This window comes from Meleagris gallopavo, chromosome 4 (assembly GCF_905368555.1).
Source record: "Meleagris gallopavo chromosome 4, MGAL_WU_HG_1.1, whole genome shotgun sequence".
Classification (NCBI taxonomy): domain Eukaryota; kingdom Metazoa; phylum Chordata; class Aves; order Galliformes; family Phasianidae; genus Meleagris; species Meleagris gallopavo.
Genome location: NC_139407.1, coordinates 55,773,705 through 55,791,556, shown reverse-complemented (window position 1 = coordinate 55,791,556; position 17,852 = coordinate 55,773,705).

The window sequence follows — 17,852 nt, the reverse complement described above, 5'->3', positions numbered from 1 at the left end:
GAAATGGGCATCTCTGATACAAGCAAACCAGATGACTCCAGACGTTACTGAAGTATCATTGTGCAGAACACAACCTAAACATAAGCTTGTATTCCTTCAAATTCAATAAGATACTTTTTCAGTAGTTTAAGCATCTGCTGGAATTTGTACCTTAACTGAAATCCTGACAAAGCAGCTATTTATATTATGTGAAAATGCCTGCAAGAAAAACTTCATGACATCAGAGTTAACTACCAACTCTTCAAAAAAGCATCCTAGTCTCAGTTTTCCTGCATTCAAGAAATATAAAAATACAGTATGTATTTTATATTCAAGAAAATTATTTTGCAATTTGGATGTTCTTGAGACATTTTTCCTTTTCTTCTAAGAACATCTTCCCAATGCAGACTGCCCACAGAGACAAGCAAGCTCACACAGCTGCTGAAATAACTCCTGCCCAGGTGAGATGGCTCCTAAGCTTTGCTACCACTGCTCGTTGCAGCAGCCACCTCAATGTTGCTTTATCACCCCTTGTTCTTATGAAAGCACACGAGACTAAGCTTCAACTTGTGTGGCTGACAAAAAAATGAAGCTTATCCTTTTATTATTAATCCTATTATGTTTAATAACAGTCTCAAAAGCTACTGCACAAATATCTTAAAATACCTCCATATAGCATATTTTAATCCTGGTTAAACACAGCACTTTAGCAAGGAAAAGAAATCCTATTAATGATTCTGATAACTTCCCAATATACAGAAATAGGTGTCTTCAGTCAAATCCTTTTCCATTTCCTATGGAGGCCTGAAAGAGAATGAAGAACCTCTGATGCAGTAACTTACACCAAACACCTCTGTGAACCACAGCAGTTCTACAAAACCTATGTTGAGCTGCCATCACCTTAGGGACTTACTGACACTGTGTTTGTGCCCTAACTGTGAGTGATTACAGAAATACCATCAATAGAACAAACTATATGGCTAATTAATCTGTAAGCATAAAGCTTTATTTCTACTACCTGCATAATTCTGTGCACATTTATCCCATAGAATGATAACGTGATACTTTAAATAAGCCTTTGGGTTACTTTGCCTGATTTTGATCCAGTCAGGTCTTATTAAAACACAAAAAATAAGAGCAAATGTCAATATTTCAGCCCTTAATTATTAAAATCTGAATGAGAATTTATATATATTTTTGTTAGTTTTGGAGGAAAATGTTCATTACAGTCCTAGTTTGTATCAGAAGTTACCCAGTAGTGAAAACCAAGTTAGTCTTAGCAGGAATTAAAGAGGTCAGCTCAATCTCTTTTACATACAAAAAAAAGAGAAAATGAAACCTGAATCACAGGAAAAAAAAAAAAAAAAAAATCTCTCAGCTATGGTTCCTATAGACAAGCAGTAATCTTCTTGTAGTTTAGCATGAGATATTTTCTCTCCTTCCTCCCCATGAAACACAGATCACAAGTTCTGCTGCCATCAGCCAGCCTGACCTCAGCACAGCTGAGCACATGCCCTCCCGTGAGCCAACCCTGCACTGCAAGAGATGAGTCTCCTTTCCTTTCTTACAAGTTGACAACACTCACACCAGAATTTTATAACATTATCTCTGAGACTAACATGCATTATTAGTTAAAAAATAAACTTCTGTATTTTGATCCAAAGTTCATGGCACTATGAGGAAAAGACAAAACGCAAACGTGATACTGAAAGCTGCGTACTACTTTAACCTCTATGATTTCACCCATACAGATTACAGTGCCACAGATTTAGTCAGTCATTTCTCACAGCACCACAGAATTACAAAACAAGACCAATCCTGCTATGGTTTAATTTAAAAGAAACATGGAATAGATGTTCAGGAAACGCATGTTCTCCTGATCAAGATCAGGAGTACAAACCAGCACAAAACCTTGCCTCTGTACAGTGCTAAAGCAGCACTAACCCTGGGCTTCCCAGCACACAGCTCAGAGTGCTGCTGCCAGGACAGCCACTCACACTGCAGCATTTGGGATCATTCCAAGCCAGCGATGTCAGGAGGGGACAATGAGCAAGGAAGAGAAGAAAGCAAGGAAGTCTCCAATAAGTGATTGTCAGGACAGATTGACCACACAGCACCTTGCCTTCATGAATCCCTCTATCACGCGGTCCCTCTGCAGCTTTCTGGAAAGCTGAGGTATTGCTTCTTTTGTCTTCCTCTTTCCTTCCTTTAAGTGAGTTTCTGTGGATCTGAGCTCGACACTGATTTCTCAGCTTTCTATGTGATACGGAGAGACACTTCAGCTACAGCATTGTCAAATGATTTTTGTTATATAGTACTGTGCAAAAGTCTCATGCAGGAATGTGTGAGAGCTCCTTAAAATGCAAGATTCACCAAAGAGAAAAAAAGAGGCTAGTTCTGCAAAGGCAAAAAAATGTTATGTGGCCAAATACGTCCTCTCGTAATTTCCAGAAGCTAAAGAAGTGGCTGGAGGCAGAAAACTGACAATAATTATACTGCCTGGGAACTGACAGCACACATAAATGTAGTGTGTTAAGCCTTCATTCACTGTCACCCAAAGTAAATGCTCAGGGTGCTTCTGGTTCCTGGACTGAGGGAAAGAGCACATTGGCCCAAGTGGCAGCCAAAAAAAAAAAAAAGAAACAATAAACAAGATTTACACTTCCTACAGCTACTAAACCAGCTTTGCTTCTTCACTGCCCTGTATTGCTCACAGGTGCTCAGCATTCAGTCACTTGAGTAAATATTATTCCCTTGGTATAAACAGACTACAAATGCAATTAAGAGTTTGGAAAGGCATCCTATTGAATTACCAAATTACCTCTGATATTTCCTTTTTTCTCAGATTTTTTAGCAGACTTAATTGCTTTGAGGCATATTATTATTCATCTGGTACAGCATCATTTGATGGCATTTCAAAGCCAGAAAGCGTATTAAGAATCATAGCACTTCCACAGTTACATTCACAGAACATTTATGTAGACAAGTAAAATGTGTCATCTTTAGTGGTGAACAAGATTGATGCATATTAATCGTTTGGGTTTTTTTTTTTTTTTTTTTTGCTATAAATTTCAAAATGTACAATCTCAAATTTGGTTGAGTTTAAGTGACATCATAGGTTTGCATATTGCTTATTGCATGCTAAGCAAACAGAACCAAGAGCAACAAAAAAAGCACAAGTACCTGAGAGCACAATCACGAGGGCTGCTAACCCAGCAATATTTATGTTCCACAATTTATTAATTGCTACAGAGATTTTTAGGCTTCCTTTGTCACTATAAGTTCCACAGACCTTTTCATTCAGGTTCCAGACCTCCTATATACACTCGTTTCTACTCAGGAAAGCAATTTCCTATTGTTTGCTATCAGGAACATTGCCTAAGTGTGTGCACAGTAAACTACAAAGCAGACCTTTTTCCTTTCTAGGGGCAGAACAGTTATAAATTCCACATTTACTCAACAAACGTGCAGTAAATCTAGAATGCTGAAGGACAAGTGAAGGGAAGCAGGTTTGAGACATTCATAATGGTAGCAGCCAAGCAGGGGTACTGCTGATGCTCTCTCTAGGTCTGTCCCTCCCTCCTGCACACTTCAGTCCAATTGTCCCCAGTAAGAGAGCCAGAAAGCACAGCACATGCTGGATAGACTGCCCCAGAGGCTACTGTAGAAGACCAAGAAGCTTGATGGTAATGCCTCTGGTAGCGACTCCTGCAGCAGGCATTGCTGTCACTTCCAAGTTCAGTGCCAACAAGAGATGCAGAGCTATTTTGTCAGTATTGCTACACCTACACGGAGAGCTTTGGTCCTTTTGCATTACAAGTGCAATAGTTCTGCTGCTGAAACCTGAGCAACTTCGTGTATCTTGAATTTATACAAAGGAGTTTTTCCACAGAAATCCAAGGAGTCCTTAGCAGGTACATGGTGACTGAGCTTCTTCAATTTCTGCACACTTCCAGTTTCTTAAGAGCAAGTTAAACTTTGCACTCAGTGCAGTGCAAAAATTAACGTAGAATCATAGAATCACAAGGTTGGAAAGGACCTGCAAGATCATCTAGTCCAACCATTCTCCCATTACCACTGCTACCACAAGCACTAAACCAGATCTCGCAGCTCCTCATCCAGGCACCTCTTGAACACTGCCAGGGACGGCGACTCCACCACCTCCCTGGGCAGCCATTCCAGTGCCTGACCACTCTCTGAGAGAAAAAGTTCTTCCTTACGTCTAACCTAAACCTCCTCTGGTACAACTTGCAGCCATTTCCTAAAGTCCTGTTTGCTGCCTGGGAGAAGAGCAACATCTGCCCGTGTTGCAGCCTAGCTTCACAAAAAAAAGTTGCTTAATAGTTATTTGGGAACTATATCATATCTATTGCTTTCGTTTTTATATTTTTAGGGAAAGCTCTGAAAGAAAAAATGTTTTCAGCATTTAGGACTTTCTGTCTTCAACTTCATTTCCCTACACTGACAGCTTTCACAAAGCAAGAGCAAACATATCTCTATGAAGAAAGAATTTTTTCATTTTCCAGGAAGGAAAAGAACCAAATGGGCAACAGAAAAACAAGTGAACAAACTGAGAAATAACAGAACAAACCAGCTCCAGAATCCCCTACTCTCTACATGCGAATACTGACTTATTTCCAATTTCAGAGTTTTGCTTGTCAAAATTCAGATAGAATGTATTTCTGAAGAAAGTATAGACTAGACAAGAATTTAGATCCTATGTCAGTATATAAATCACTATCATTGTTTTCCTCCTACGCCATGAAGGGAGGGGAATCTCACGCTAATGATGATTAATCTTTTAAAACAAAGAAGTAAATATAAATGTATGTGCATGACAAGGCTATCTCAGAATCAATAACTAGCTCAACAGATAAGTTTCAGCACTTCTTGGCAAAAAAAAAAAAAAAAAAGTGGGAATATTTCCATGAATGTTTCTTATAGAAAAACAATATTATTTCAGTCACAAAAAAAAAAAGACAAGTATGTGCAGCTACCTTTCCTGAGTTACTTTCTTACTGTTTTCTGTTTGCTTCCTTTGTTTTATCCTATTGAAATTATTTAGAGAATGCCTGCTTACATGGAGAACAGTGAGCTTACTTCTGTAGCTATAAGAGAACTTCCCTCCTCAAGTATTTTATCATGTCACTATCCAAGACTTCTGTCTCAGACTTGAACTTCTATGAGAGCTTAAAGAAAACTTCTTGCTTTGGTTTGCACCATCAGTGAACTTTCAGCCATGAACTGTTGCTTTGAAATACAGTACATACACCTTAGGTTACATAAATTAAGCTTCCACTTAAAATTTTCCGAGTACCCGATTTGTTTGCCTCTCCACACATCATCAGTGCCACACGATACAAAAATCTATGCCTCGTTTTTGCATCAACAAGGCATACTTATAGGATAACAGTTAGGTTGGTCTGATTGTTGGCAACTGGACAGCACAGTAGCATAACAGAATGCATTCAGCAGCCCCAGCATATTCCTGCCAAAACCAAAGAAAGAGCACAACAGCTTATTTAAGTCACTGGTAGCCATAAAGGTAACAAGGCAATGAAAAAATTGAGTTTCCCTAAAAGCAGTAGTATCCAAGTAGGATTTGACTTCTCCGGATCATTTTGAGAAGGTCTAGAGCCAAAATTGTGTTCATGCAAATACTATGAAGTACAACAAGAAGAAACTGAAGTACAACTAGAATAAAAAAAAATATGAGGTGAATGAAATCACAAAGACTGTTAGGACTCTAAGAAACAAAGAGGAAAAAAAAAAACAAAAAACTAGCCATTCCCAGATAACCAGCCCCATCCTTTCCCACCAAGCAGTTTTATAAAAGATCAGCCTGGGTCAAGGCAGGGAAATACTGTTGCGTGCAATGGGAAGAACCAGAGGCTAGAACCAAGCAGAAGGGCTACTGGTGCTGTCATCTGCATTTCTTTAATTCATTGCATCCTCCAACTGCCTCCTCCTGTCTTCACACTACCACCAGTTCCATTCACCTGCAGAAGCAATGAGCAAGATTTGCAGACTGTTACGTTAAAAGGCTGTTTGTAACAGTGGCTTTGTCACTGGAGCAATTTAATGTCCATTCACATGCTTTAGGATCCTGGTTTGAGGGGGAATTCAGTGTCTGATGCACACACTCAGATGTGAATGATCCAAATTGTTTATTACAAGGTCTCACATCACTTATATTCCTTCACAAGTTTTCTTTTTCTAGCTTTCCCTTCCACCCCTACAACTTTCTCATCCACCTTCACATGTCAACAGAGCATTCTGCAAATCACTCTTCAACCATTCACACAGGATCTTAGCCAATCAGAGCTATGAGACATTTGTTCTTCTTCTAGAGGTGTCCTTCCTTCTCATGCTGTTTATCTTGTTCCACAGCTTCTGCTCTGAACAGTTTTTCTTGTATTCCCACGGGGGAAAACGAAGCCTCAGAGGCTGTGCTAGAGGGCATTTTCACCCTCATAAAACAGGCTCTAATTTACATTTCTCCAAGCGTAACAAGGCTGTGCATGGCAGGGCAAGGAGATGCTGCTGCTGACCTCTTGAGCTATAGATAGGAGCAGTGGTTAAAGAATTACCGACAAAGTAAGAGAGAAGCTCGTAATCTGAAGGCTTAGAGGTAGAGATCTTTGATGTTTTTCACCTGTTATCTAATCATCTGAAGTGAAATTGTTTTTTACATGATTGTAAGCCATCATTCTTAACTCCAGCAAAAGACTTGCTAAATATCAGGTTTTTCTAACAGCAGCTTTTCTCCTCTTCTTTCCTCTGCATCTCATTCCTACCCTCAGAAACCCATCCAGTTAACCACACGGGGCACCAGACATGCACCTGGACTCAACTTTGCTGCTTACTCCACAGGCACGTTGTTCCTCTTATTCATCATATCTTTTGAACCTGTGTTTCATATCCACACACTTCTCTTTTTACCTGCAGAAGAGGTGAAAAATGCCCATTCTTAACAAACAGAGAAGCAGGTGGTAGTAGTGGGAATTTGCCATTTTCAGCTTACAACCTGAATAAAGACTTCTGTGCTGCTGAATTTTCTGTTCTTTTCCCCTACATAGAGGTGTCTGAATTTCTACGTAGGGATGGAAACAGTGGCATTTAGTCCCTGCTTCATACAGCTGCAGATCGCGTGGCTGACAGCTAAATGGCCAAGCCGAAGATCCTTCCTGACGCGGCTGTGGCTTTGGTGTGCCCCAGGACGTAGGGCACTGTCAGCATGCAGTCTTTCCCATCTCCCTCGCCCCCAAGATGCATTTAGATGACGGTGCATTCATGTGACGTGGGAATAGAGTAGGAAAGAGGTTTTGCATCTTACAACGTAAATGATTTTTAATTTGTAATTTCGTGACTCTTGACATCTGCTATCAGACACATATATCGTCCTGTTTTATCCTCAACAGGAGGGCATATGGTAGCCATCTCCACTGCCAGAACTTATCGTCTGTAAACAGCCTTAGTCCTGGCTTACAGAGGTACAAAAGAGACTCCTAAGGAGCAAATGTTGCTTTGTTTTGTTTTGATGTAAGAAGCACTGGAAAGCAGAAAGCTCCTAGGATTAGGAAGCCTTGCACCTTGTGTCACACGATTGCAACTTGCAATATTTCTCAGAAATTTAACATGCCCCATCTTGAAGCTAGGTTTATGTTTTGCCCTTCTCTAGTCCCACTGAGATGCCCACTCCAAAAACCTTGTTGTCCTTCGACTTAAGCCTTACTCTAATTTCTGGGCAGCTCAATAGTTAGTTGTAAGTATGCATAATAAACCAAAAATGAAGTCTGTATGTTGCAGCTCACTGTATCCAAGAGCAGACAGTATAGGACATTTAGGGGAAAAAAATTAAGCATGAAATACTAAAAGAACAAGAGATGCAAAAACTGTGACAAAAATAGGCATGCTAACTTGAAATGCTCTTTGCAGCTGTAACTGAAATAAAAATTAAGTGAACAAGCAGAATTTCTTCGGTCCTACTCCTTGCTGACCAGTTTAAGCATCTGAGAAACATTGTAGGGAAGAAGATTATAGGTGCATTGTTATTAATTTGTTTTAACTTTTTCTAAGAAAGGAAAGCCCAGTCTGAACCTTGACCTCTGACTCCTGTATTCTTGTCATATCTGGGTTACTTTAAAACCAGTCTGCACTCCAGTCTGAAACATGGAGTGGGTAGAAGTCACAAAGCTGTACTCAGTTTTGTCAGGACCTGTAGGGTCTTCAGGTATAAACAGATACACTTTGAAAAAATGTTTAGGTTGATTTCCTAAACTTAGTGTTGTTTAGATGGGACACTACCAGTGTTAGAATCTGTTTCAAAACACAAGATCTACTTTATCATACACTATCTCACTTAACGAGAAATGCCTGATTAGCCAAAAATTAGTTTCAAGTTCAGTTTCTCCAAAACTGATTTTTCAATGAATGGGAGCATTTGAATAAGAATTCCAAATAATGATAGATTTGGATCTGATAAGATCAGCTTGCAGCAACAAATTGGACGTTTTCATTTTCACTGCACTTGCCGCAAAGCATTTCACAACATCACATTGTTATCAAGCTAGGAGCAATGGAGAACATTCTTCTTAGGACACTAACAAAAACGACAGTTTCATCACCACTGCAAGCACTGATAGCTGCATTCAGAGCCATTCCCTTTGTGATATTTCATTCTGGTTCTGTTATCTGCGTGCCTTCAGAACAGTGGGAAGAACAGAATGCAGGCTGAACTTCATCTCTTACATCCTTAAAATAAAAGAGAGGTTGAGGGAACTGAGAAGCTGAGAGGGGGGTGTTGTCATTAAAATAGGTCTGGAAGTAACAAAACACACAGGAGGAAGAGGGCTATGGTGGAAAATTGTAGAGGTGAATTTATCTTACAGCTCCAGATTGATTGTGGACTTTATCTTCCATTTTCAATGCCTCTTTCCATTAGCCAAATAATTCTTCAGGTACCAGCATCTCAGTCATTTATGGTCATTCCCTCCCTTTCTCTCATTCCTCCTTGCACCTCTAATATCTTCATAGCAATAGTAACTGTTTGGGAAAGCAGGGAAGAAGATGCCAATAGTCAAAAGAACCTCATTTCAATCTCTGTACTGATGTTATAGGTATTCCAACTCCTAATGTGAACAAAAGGATGTGGAATTCAAATACATTTGTTTGCCCTGGGTTCAGGTGGATGAGACACAGCCAGGGGTCATATCACTCACCTACATCATACAAGAGACATGCTCACCACATATTTTTTTGCAGCCTAATACATAGATACTTAAAATTTAATTAAAAAGACTATTTTTACCTTACCTTGATTGCTATGAGCTGAGATGGGCAGAACCTTCTTTTGAAAAGGAAACTTAGATGTTTTTCTAGCAAAAACTGAACGTGCTCAGGCTGGGCAGAATATGTGAACACCAGAAAAATGATAGAAAGGGAGAAAACCTGCTGGGGATTTAGCAAACCTATACTCTCACGACCCAGGCAGAGAACAAAAGCAAAGAACGACCTCAATCTGCAACTTATTATCTGTAACTTATCTTCAAAACCTTTTGTTTCACCATATTTCCTCATTCCCTCTGCTTTAAAAGCTAAAGGCTTTAGTGTGTGATTTAGCCAAATGTAACATAAGGGAACAGCAGTCTCCTACAGTGCAGCTTTCAACACTGAAGTCTATTTTCACAAAAGCATGGCTGCCTTGGAGCTTCTGCACAGAAGATGGGTAGTGAAAGAGTAAGAAACAGAGTTTAAAAAAAAAAATCACATACTTTAGAAAAGATCAAGATATATTGGAATTTGAAGAGAAAATGAGTATGGAAATCTACAGTAAGCACAAGACTCATACTCGTTTTTGTACAGGGGAGAACATTCCCATCAAAACGGCACGCTGTCTTGCTCACACAAACTACAGGTAACTTTGTGTTACTACAAGAGGCAAGTTAACAACATACAATAGCCTTGTTTATTCAGGAAATAAAAATCCAGGGTTATAATGTTCTTTTTTAATTGTTACAAGTACATTGCTTCTATCTTCTGTCTGATAATAACTTACTCTGTGAGAGGAACCAACTGTAACACAATGAAAAGCACAGCAACGAAAGCAGAGTAGCAAGGCCCTACAGCAAGTAAGGACATGCTCAAACGCAACAGCTGTGGGCACAGACACAAAGGAAAGAGAGTGCTTACCTTTGGGAAGCTTCAGGTACACAGGTATCAGCAGCGAGATACCTTTGTCTCTACTTCCAATGTTTAAATGAGGTCAGGGAAGGAGTGGATCCTGGCTCAAGCCCTTCCAGTCATTTGGGTGCATTGCTTGCACCACCTGAGCTCCCCTGGGTTGGCCCTGCCTTCCCACCAGGTGCTCAATCACTGCTTCAGGCCACGCTACATCAAGCTATGTGATATTTTCACATTTGTATTAAGAACACATGGAGTCTTGGTTCCTTAACCCAGAAAGAATAAAGACAATAAAACACCTTGTTAAAATTCATGCCTGCTTCATCTGATTCCTAACTCAAAAATCATCTCTTCCAAGCTTTCTTCCCCTTCTTGATCTTGAGTTCAGGATTTTTTTAGATCTTTATATAGAACTTTCTGTATGATGACTATTAACTTTCTCACAAAAATATGCCAGTTACTGCAAGTGCAACCTTAAGCACACTGTTTTTCAATAGGAAAACAGAGGTGTTACACAGCTCAGCTTCTTGTCATACACTGGTGTTTGGAGCTCATACTTCTAACTTTGATTTGAAGATTAGCCCCCTTCTTCCTCATATCTTTGTTCGATTTTCTCAGTTCTGTTATCTGCTTTACCCTAGTATGCAGTATCACCACCACCTCCTTGTACTACTCACATTTGTTCTGCATTAGAATAAGCTGTGCTTTAATGTACTCATGTTAGGCCACCCACACCAGAGACCTTCTGTTGTAAGCAGTTTCACTTTGCCCAGCAACCCAAAGCAACCTACAATCACAGTGGTTGGAATCACGTCTCACATAAAATGTTTTTGAATAAGATTAAAAAAAAAAAAAAGTTAATGGAACAAAGAATAATAGGTTTAACAATAAGCAAGTGGAACAAAACTACTTAAGATCACTCCCTTTTTTGCCTGCTGAACTTAAAAATTACCCTGTAAGTGCCACCCTCAGTGAAAATCATTAAGCAGAAAAAAAATAGACCTCTAAACACTAAGAATTTTCCTAATCACAGCATGTTTATCTGCATTCAGTCTCTGCATGAAACTCAGAATGCAGCAGTGCGCAAAGCAACTGCTCTGTTCTAGTCTGTTCCCCATTGAACAGATGAAATTAATGATTTTAACTATGGAACATAACTCATATCTGTTACAGTGTTCAGAAGTTCGCTTTCCAGAAGGTGTCCGTCCAAGTCACTTTATTGTAGCTGCTGCAACAGCTGTTTGCAAATGGGAAGTATCAACTGGAACCACTTAACTCCAGATCCAGAAGAACATGAGGTGCCCTCTCTCATTGGAAGTCCAGTGTTTTTGGTCATTTGCTAACTGGAAGGAAGTAATTTGCCAAAGTGCAGTGGTTCTGGCATGTTAGTAACTCAGAGTTTGATGGCTGGACTTGCCAAGTCCAGCCCAAATGAGTCTATGATTTTAAGTACGAGAAATAACAAGAAAATACTCACTTGAAAATTCAGCCCACACTGAAACTGAAGCGTGAGCATTTCAAGAGTGACAATTTCTTTTTTTTTTTTTTGAGTTTTTGAGTTTTTCAAATTGAAACAGCATTTCAAAAGATATCAGATATCAGACATTCACAAGGAAGTTATTACCATGCCTGAGAACTCCACTTCTCTGCTCTCAAAGACTCTCTCACCACCCTGGTGACACTGGCCTACAGTCACAGCTGCAGCCATCCAAGTGCCTCCACACACGGTTTGCATCACCTGGTGGACTGGAGCCAACACTGTATTGCACTTGCTGATAAACAGTAAGAAAAAGCGTTGTGAGAGAATACATAACTGCATGCCTACTGCACATGTGCTTTCCTCTCCATATACCTTCCACGTGATGTTCAGATCCTTTATCCAGCATTCAAAAATATTTCTGCGTGATGTGTGACTCACACCCTTCCCTGCACTGACTCATCAAGGACAGCAATGCCATGCACCAATAACATGGTGCATATACCCCAAGCCCCATTTCATCTTTAACTCACCCTCTGACCAGAAGAAAAAACTCAATAAAAACTCATCTTGCTGGTTCCTCATGGGGCTCCCAAAGCCTCCCTGCCTCTGCAGCAAGGAGGGATACAGAGCAGTGCAGCACGGCAGCCATATTAGGGAGCTGGCTAGGGCAGGCCACAACCCCTTCCAGCCAGCTCAAGCACTGCTGGAAACAAATCTCCAGGCCCAAACCTTGTTAAGAAAGATCCTGGTAGCAACCTCCCCCAGAGGGGATGTCAAAATTGAACGCAGGTTTTCACAAAGAGAACTGCTGCCTCAGCACCTGAGGGGCTGCTACTGCCCTGTGTAGGAAAGAGGCAGCTGTGAGGGGAGTGCAGCTGTGGCCCTGATAGTGCACTCAACAAATCTGGGCTGAGAGAGTGTAGCAGCAAAAACAGGAAGGCTGAGACTGGGGGGGACACACATTTTCATGCTTCTGTGTAGCATCATATTGCTAATAGCATGATCTCCACACTCACAAACTCCACAGATTGTGTTAAGGTTAGTGAGATAACACTTTGGTTGAAGATGGGCCTGCAAACAAGAAGTTTGGGGGGTTTTGGAATAAGAAACAAAAGTTGTTACTCATAAAAATTAAAGCCATTTTTTCAGGTAATGTGCATAAAGTAATCCTTTTCTACCTGCCGGATGATCTACTTCATTAGTGCAGTGTACACACAAGGCTACTATTGCAGCCTTTCAGTATCTAAAGGAGTGCTGTAAGAAAGGAAATAGACTCTTTAGCAAGATCTGTTGTGATAGGACAAGGGGAAATTGTTTCAAACTCAAAGAGATTTTGATTGGCTATAAGGAAAATGTTTTTTCCTTAAAGGGAGATAGTGAAAGACTGGCATGGGCTGCCTAGAGAGGTGGTGGTTACCCTGTTCCTGAAGGCACACAAGGTCAGGCTGAGTAGGGCTCTGAGCAACTTATCTGTTTGTGGGTGTCCCCATTCATTGCAGGGGATTTGGATGAGGTGGCAATTAAGGGTCCCTTCCAACACATACAAATCTTTGATAAGAGCATATGCTCTTCTTGGCATTTATTTTAGGTGTATATGGCTGTTCCCTGATGTAACACAGATGTATGTGACTAGCAGCTGGCATTTTTAAGAGTCTGGTCACTCTTCATGTGGAGAACACAGGAAAAAAAAAAAAACTGGGAGTCTGAGCATGCAAGAATGAGCTCCATAATCTGGAAAATATGCTTACTTGGAGGTCAAAGAAGTCCCTTTCTTCCATGTGGTGTTTGTGTACAGTCTTATATGAAAAAACTAACTTTCATGTTACATTGTGTGGATCAAGCATCTTGAGTGGGCTGCATTTCTGTTACTCAGCCACACCTTGCTGAGAATTTCAACTTCTAGTATTGTGATTGTGAAGAGAGAATTGTGTTTCATTCTTACATCCTTGTTTTCATCTGTGGATCTCAAAGTACTTTAAAATCATCTTTTATATATCTGGGAGATAAGAGGACAGATACAGATGTAAAGATGTGTTTGAAGTCTTCCTGCAGACCAGTAGCCAGAGCAGGAACAGAATTGAGGGACTCCAGTCTCTGGATATCCTTCTCATTTGTAAGAATTCTGAAGTACCTATTTAGTAACTGTATTTAAGAGGAAATTCATAGACAAAAAGTACTATGATTAGCAGTGTAGTTCGTTTATCTACATGAGACACTGAATAATGAACATCCAACTATAGAAATGGCAGTTATATGACTTGCTACTTTTTTTTTTTAATCTTATCTATTCTTTCATTCCACAGGTAAAGGAGTTAAAACTTTTACATTTAAAACTGTATACTAATTAACTGCTTTTTGTATGCAAGTTCCATCTGTTTAACACTGGTCTTGTGTGAAAAGAAGTCAGATTTAGGGAATAAGGAGATAAATAGGAAATTCCATGGCTTCTTATAATCTTTAAGCCCAGCACAGGATTTTAACACTCCCTTTCTCCTCCTCTTGTGTTCAAGCCCTTAAAGCTATGTATCAGGAATATTAACTGACAATGCACTTGCTGATAACATATCAACAGTAATGCTCCACTCTGATGTGGGACCCCTTTCACAGCTTCGGCTTCTTGTCTGTCTTTTGGAGACAGAAGAACAGCAATCACTAAGGATTTTTCTGTTTGCTTTGTTTTTAAACAGAAGGAATGGTTTTCAGAATTTCTGGATGCAGGACATGTAATGTTCTTACTTGTACTGAAGTGTACAGAAGGCCATGATGTTTGGGCAATAAAGCAAGAAAGGAAGATGAGCCCCTCAATAGAGACTGTGGCACTATTAATATCCTGTCAAAAAGAACGTGTTGCATGTTCAGTAAAGAAATATCCTCAATATATTGGAAGTTTCTGCCCTCTACTGGCATTCTTGAAGATCAGTCTCAACCCAGCTGTGGGAGTCTGTGATGATAACCCAGAAGGGTCATCACAGACAGTGATGGAGACCGGCTGTGTTTATGAAGCAAATCCTTTAAAGCGTGGTGCTTCAGGAAGTGTAGGAATGACGGTGTCTGACAGGGATCTAAATCTCAGCTGACACTTGTACTGACTTCTGCACTGCTTTTCAGATGTCTGTCTACTTTTCTCACATTGTTCAGCACCACAAAGGTTAGACTGATGCATCTCCACATACTATTATAGTCCCCATCTGTTTTTTTCCAGGCAGCCATTGAAGGGAAGAACAAATACAAAAATAAGTGCTACTTTTTGTTAAGGTGGGGGTTTCCGTTTTTCCATTTCACTACTGGAAGGAAAAGAAAAAGTGCTTGTTTAGTATAATGAATATAATGATTTCACTGTGCAATTTTAGGTTAGTTTAGAACTGCACCTGCTAACTCACTCAGATACCATCATATTCAGAAAACATTTCATGATGTTGAGGGGGGATCATTTCTTTGTGTGCAAAGCATAATTTAAAATTTTCATTTTGTGGCAATTGTTGTTAGCCAATTTGCAGAAAGCTAATTTTCTCATAAAAATACACCTTTGAAAAACTAGCTAAATCTGTTGATAAGTGAATTCTAACTGTTCTTTATCACTGACTGACTTCATAGAGAAACATGAAAACATTTCAGATGCAGCCCTGCAGTGATCCAAAGCTTCTGTAAAGCAACTGGTCTGTACATGGATCATGCTTCACAAGATGGAGGGCTCAGCCTGAACAGCAGCTTAAGTTCTCACCCTCTCATGCTAGAAATGTTTAAAACAGCTCATTATCCAGTATTCTCAGATACTTTGATTTTCAGTGATACTCTTCCATACAATCTTATTTTGCATTTGTGCTTTATTAAAATTAATATTTTCTAAATCAGTAAGAGAAAAATATTTACGTAGATTGGACCTGTCCCTGCTGTCGAGGAATTCAGGAGAAGGTGTATTTTAAGAGGCATATCTATACCCAGTGCTACTGTGTCAAAGCTTGCTGCAATTCAGAGTAACAGCACCTATGTATACATGAAGGTACCATGTAATTGCATCACCTTTTTAAAGGCATTTTGGCTCAGGTCTGTAAACATTCTTTTTCTGAGAACAAGGAGTAGATTGCTACATCTGTAGAACAAGAATGAAGAGGCTTAGAGCATAAGAGCAGGACTGATCTGCATGGTATTATTTGGGCTTTACTTTTCCCCACTTCTTCAGTAAGTATTATTATGCATCTTCAGAAGATTTTATAAAAAAAGTGCCTTACTAAACTGGCTCTATGCTCTATGTTCAAAAATTCACATGACACCAGTTGTGTTATGCTAAATAGAAAACTGGTATATTAATCTGCTTAATACAAGCATTTCAGTTAGCATATTTCACCACTCTCCCATTGCTACAGCCAACATACTGTATTTTCCTATTAGATGTATCACCACTTCTTACCCAGCGCAAGCTGAGTGAGGACACCGAGGTGGAAACCTTTTGTACAACAGGCGTTTTCTACCATTCCTCTCCCTTCAAGCAAGAGTGAAAGAAGGGAAGGTCTGTTGCAGATGTGCCTGTTGTTACATTCACATTCAAAAAGGATTTATTGCATCTCATGAGCTTACACAGATAATCGTACAGTAACTAGGACCTCTCCTTTAATTAGCTAGGCAAGAAAGCAGTACACGTAGCTGGTTCAGTGCCGGATGGATTCAGGGGTCTGCACTGGAAGCTCCAGGGTCTAGTAACACTTCATTTTCAACACTATTCTGACACAGCTGTTCATCTTCTAGATCCATGCTGGTGCATTCATACACCTTGATGTGGGGGAGAGACAACTGATGGGTTACCTTCCCACAGGCTTAGCAACCCTCTCCCTAGCATAGCGTACACAACACTCATTTTCCAAGCTCTGACACTGGCAAAGCATACCTGAAGCAGCTGAGTGTAAACAACAGATTTGCTCCAGGTTTTCCTATCAAGACTACCAGATCTTTCCAGTGGAGAAGAAAATAATCTATGCAATGGATCCTATATCATTTTCTTTTTTGATATTTTGATCTCTTCAGCAAAACAAGACAATTTCCATCTCTCCCCCTGTATAATCTCAGGTTTATTTAGAATGTTAAAGTTCTATTGCCACATGGCAAAAGCCATTGCCTTTTTTCACCAGGTTAATAACAACATTAAGGAAAAGGTATGCGTTTGTAATTCAAAGACGCTTGAAGAGCCCTTGTAGCCTCTAGCAAATAAAAGATTCTCTCTTCATGTCTTAAGTCCCGTTCACTGCATTACCATCTCCTCTCACAGCACGTTCTACAAAAACACCTGAGCCCAGCTGTGTTTCCAATTCAAGAGTTTGATCTGTTCTTTGGGGGAACTTCTGAGACCCAATTCAATAAATTTGCAAGAAGGCAACACAAGCAAATTGAAAGCAACTTGGAAATTTAGCTAGCTTGGCAAAGGGAAGCTTTCAAATGATGTAAGTGTGTAGTATGATAACTCTTCAGTTTTCCAGAATAGTATCTAACACCTTATGTTTCATTCTTCATCAGTGCCTTGCCAGTTTTATCTGCTCTCTGAGCCTGAAGAAATTGCAAGTCAAACAGAATGGTTGCTAGTCATCCAGTTAAGACCAAAAGCATCTTCATAATTTGACAGTTCTTGACTGATTTGACAGGACATCAGATTTCCCCTCCATGCTATCCAGAGAAGCAAAAGGAGTAAAAGAACTGTCATACAATAAGAGGCAATCACACAGCCATCCGATCTGCTGAAACGGGCATGGACACGTGTAAGTTTTTTTCTGTTGGGAAGTGGAGAAAGGTTTCCTGACAGTAGATCTATGCTCAACACAATGCAGAAGGCAATAAATAAATAAACACTTTTTTTTTAAGCACATAGATAGAATCTGATACAACTTCGTGTGTTCATTTTTCAAGATGTTCCCAAAAAAAACTTAATGTTGGTTCCATGAAAGCCTGTGCTCAGAAGCAGCAACACTTTCATTCTGCAAACTGTATTCCCACATAATGTAGCTGGATTAAAGAACACATTTACTCCATCTGAAAGCCTGCCCCTATGTATGATTAGCAGACCTTCTGCATCCCTACTACATCATACACAAGCCTACTTTATGCAGCATGATCAGAAGGAAGCAAGACAAATACGAATTTCTTTGCCATTTCTAAACTGTAAATTCAGCTAACAAATTGATCAAAATATTATAAATGTTTGGATTACAGGGACAGAGACAGTTCA